This window comes from Ostrinia nubilalis, chromosome 3 (assembly GCF_963855985.1).
Source record: "Ostrinia nubilalis chromosome 3, ilOstNubi1.1, whole genome shotgun sequence".
In the NCBI taxonomy this organism is placed as follows: domain Eukaryota; kingdom Metazoa; phylum Arthropoda; class Insecta; order Lepidoptera; family Crambidae; genus Ostrinia; species Ostrinia nubilalis.
In genome coordinates, this window is record NC_087090.1 from 11,486,354 (window position 1) to 11,490,980 (window position 4,627).

Here is a 4,627-nt window from a genome sequence, read left to right on the forward strand (position 1 = left end):
AGTGTCCTGCGTTTCATTCGCAATGCCAATTATGCTCCAAGAAAGGACATTTTGCAAATGTATGTCGGAGCAGTGGTGGAACGAGTCCTAAAATGAATGCTGTAACTCAAGATACACCTACGGAGGCAGCGTCGGTAATTGCAGCCGCTCCAGGAAGTCTGCGAAAAGCGACTATCCCCATAACTATTAACGACTACCTTGCAGACGCACTCGTTGACACAGGAAGTTCAGTAAGCTTTATTGACAAAGGTTTGGCTGAAACATTAAAACTAAAGAAGAAACGTTGCAGTCAGTCTATTACACTAGCATCGCTAAGCCATACCTCTATCGTAGAAGGATCGTGTTCCGTAACTTTAAAGATCGATAAACATATTTACCCGAAACGGAATTTGCTGATTGTAAACAACTTGTGTGCAGACGTCATAATTGGGCATGATATACTAAAAACACATTCTTCGCTCATTTTGAACTTCGGTGGTGAGGAGGAGCCCCTCAGCGTCTGTAACGTAATGGAAGCCTCGGTTCCTCCTGCTTCAATTTTCACAAATCTCACTCCTTCTATTAAGCCCATTGCTATCAAGTCCAGGAGGCACAACGATGAAGACGAAGCCTTTATCAAAGTAGAGGTGAACAAACTACTTGAAGATGGCGTCATAAAGCCAAGTGTGTCTCCCTGGAGAGCACAAGTTCTCGTCGCTGGAGGAGGCAACCACAGAAAGCGACTTGTTATTGATTACTCAAGAACTATCAATATTTTTACCGAACTGGACGCCTATCCCTTGCCAAAAATAAATTCAATAATTTCAAAAGTTTCCAAATTCAACTTTTTTAGTCAAATCGATTTGAAAAGCGCTTATCATCAAGTGCCCATACTGAAAAAAGAACAGAAGTTTACTGCCTTCGAAGCATGTGGAAAACTGTACGAATTTACTCGAATCCCATTTGGCGTTACTAACGGCGTAGCCGCTTTCCAGCGAACACTAGAATTCATCATAGAAAAGGAAAATTTAGTTGGAACCTATGCTTATCTCGATGATGTGACCATCTGTGGCGTGACTAAGGCCGAACACGATAAAAACCTTAATGCCTTTCTACAGGCGGCTGAAAAATATAGACTTACATTGAATAAAGAAAAGTGCACCTTTTGTTCGGAAACCATTAATCTTTTGGGTCACACCATCACCAATCAGACAATCAAACCTGACAAATCAAGAATACAACCTTTACTCGATCTTCCTGAGCCTAAAGATTCAATGTCACTCAAAAGGGTTTTAGGATTATTTGCACATTATAGCCCATGGGTAAGAAACTTTTCTCATAAATTGAGGCCATTGATAGATAGTACCGAATTTCCTCTTTCTAATGAAGCATTATCAAGCTTTAACAATTTAAAGACTGAGCTCGCTAACGCTAGTTTACATGCAATTGATCTTAAAGCTACTTTCACTGTCGAAACGGATGCATCAGAATATGCGATTGGAGCCATTTTATCACAGGACGAACGACCTGTAGCTTACTTTTCTCGTTCATTATCTCCACCTGAGAGACGCCACTCTTCAATAGAAAAGGAGGCGTGTGCCATCGTTGAAGCACTTCGCAAGTGGCGCCACTTCCTTTTAGGAAAGCATTTTGTTTTAATCACTGACCAGCAGTCAGTAGCGTTTATGTTGCAAGCTCACCATTCAAGCAAAATTAAGAATGAAAAGGTAGAGCGTTGGAGACTCGAGCTATCAGCATACAAATATGATGTTATATATAGACCGGGGAAGGAGAATTTGGCCGCTGATGCACTGTCTCGCGTTTGTGCTCAGATACACACCAACGTCACAAATAAACTAATTGAGTTGCACAACGCTCTTGGACACCCTGGTATTACTCGTATGACTCATTGGATCAGAACTAAAAATTTGCCATACTCTGTCACTGATATAAAAGCGATTACTTCTGCTTGCAGAATTTGTGCTGAAATCAAACCACAATTTCACAAAACTCAAGGAAAGCTTATTAAGGCGATAGCTCCTTTTGAACGACTAAGCATTGATTTCAAGGGCCCATTACCTTCAAAGAGCAAGAATAGATACATCCTCACTATTATCGATGAATTCTCTAGATTTCCATTCGCATATCCTTGTCAAGATTTATCTGCAGACACTGTAATCAGATGCCTTAAAGATATTTTTTTTATGTTCGGCACTCCTCTCTTTGTCCATTCTGATAGAGGCTCTGCTTTTGTGTCAGAACGAGTGCAGCAGTTCTTGCTTTCTTTAAACGTGGCAAGTAGCCGGACTACTCCATATAATCCACAAGGTAATGGACAAGTTGAACGTTTAAACGGGACATTGTGGAGGACAGTGCAACTTTTCCTAAAATCTAAGGGCCTGGAAGTGACGGATTGGGAACAAGTGCTATCCGAATCTTTACATTCTATACGTTCTTTACTTTGCACGGCCACAAATTGCACTCCTCACGAACGTTTGTTTTTCCACCCTCTACGAACAATGAATGGGCAGTCGATACCATCATGGTTATCGTCTTCTGGGACCGCTCTCATGAAAAGGAATGTTCGTGCTTCAAAGTACGACCCCTTAGTGGAAGAGGTCGAACTTTTACAAACAAATCCATCATATTCGTATATAAGATTACAAGATGGTAGAGAGACCACCGTTTCAAACAGACATTTGGCTCCTTTACCGGATGGAGAGGATGATTCCTGTCAAGAAGAGCCATCAGACTTAGATGAAATAGTTCAGGAATCTGAATCTGTTCAGCAGCCTGAACTTGGTCAAGAAACTGGTGTTGCTGAAGAGCCAGAGGCAAACCTGAGCCGGCGTTCCCACAGGGCTCGCAGAAGACCAGGCTATCTAGAAGATTTCGTTTGTGATAATGACTAAAGTGTACCTGGACATTGAAATATAGCGAGGGAGAATGATATGAACCTCCTCTGTTGCAAATTGTCTATGGTACTTTAAGAATGATACAAGTGACATCTTTGTGGAAAATATCTTGATCTTAAAATAACAGAAATGTAGCTCATTTATTAAGTTGAATAAAGCCTAGTTTCTGAAGGCCGTATCTTTTCATTTGTAACAGGCAATACACGTCGAGGTTGACTTGTTGTTCGAAACGGACTACTATTCCGGAGGTTGCGGGTTCGATTCCCGCACAGTATAGTTCCAAAATACTGAGCCCCGATTACGGTAATTTTTAACGTCAACAATCCAGACACGCTTCTCGATTCTGCGATACGATTGGTCGTTCAACAGCGTACGTCAGCTGTTTTGACCAATCGTATCGCAGAATCAGAAACGCGTCTGGATTGTAGACGTTATAAAAGTTACCGTAATCGGGGCTCTGGACTGTCCTATCGATGACATTGACAGTGGGGCGCCACCGTCAATACCGGATCGCTGGTTCCGATTTTTGCCATGTTGGAAACCATATAGTTGAACGATGGTAGCGCCCCCCTGTCATTGAGTTTGGTGGGACAGTTCAGCGTGGGTCATCTATACAAACATTTGTGTGCATGAACATATTTGTTTGTATTGGACTGGGTGTTTTCTATGTATAATATGTATGTATTTACAAAAAAAAAGTATTTAAGTATGTTGATATCCGTTGTCTAGTACCCATAGTACAAGCTTTGCTTAGTTTGGGACTAGAAGCGCAGTGTCAAATGTCCAAGGATATTTATTTATTTAATTTCTAATAAATCTTTTTTTTTAAGTTTGTATTTACATTATAAAGTTATTATCGAATTCCCTGAACTAAAAAATCCCTGATTTTACTGATCTCGGCTTAGTTCAAACGATCATTGCAGACGTTGTGATAGGGATAGAGACATGCGATTTTTGGTTTTACAAAGGTAATACGATAAAGAATAACACAAAGTAATAAAAACCACCTGTTATGGGGGCATTATTTGGAGAAATTTATCAAATAACCAAAAAACACGAATTAAAATGCAGATTTCTCTCAAAATGTATCATTTTTTATTATTTATTGCCATTTTCTGAATATTTTATGTATCGCCTGTTATTTGTTTTATCAGGATATACCGTCATATACCTCTTAGTTTAAAAGTTATTACGTTTTCTTTACAATAAGTAATTGGAAGAAAAAAATTCTATAAAAATTAAAAAAAAAACAATAATTTTTTGACCTCTTTTTTGTCGATAAAAATAGGTCTAGTTTCATCTATTTTCATATGTGCACTTTATCGTGACTCACACTGTATAACACCAAAAGCGTCTTTTCGCTGGGAAGTTTTCGCAAGGAAAATGATTAAATTCAAAAGTTTTTGTTTATTTGCATTTCCATGTGCAATTTAGAATTTATCCAAATCCATTGTTTTGAAAATAATACAATACATACACCATAAAGATAAATATTTTCAAAATAATGGATTTGAAAAAAATCTACATTGTACATCATAAAAACAATAATTCCTTGAAGTTTATGAGTACCTATGTGTGCGTGAATTGTGTGTATGTGTGCGTGGACTTTATGTATGTGTGTGTTACGTAGGTTTAGTACAGGGATTTTAACACCAGGCAGCAGCACTAGTCAATTATTAGGTTCAAAAATTTAACGGAGAGGGCTCTCTATTTCCAATATTACTTTGAGTCAG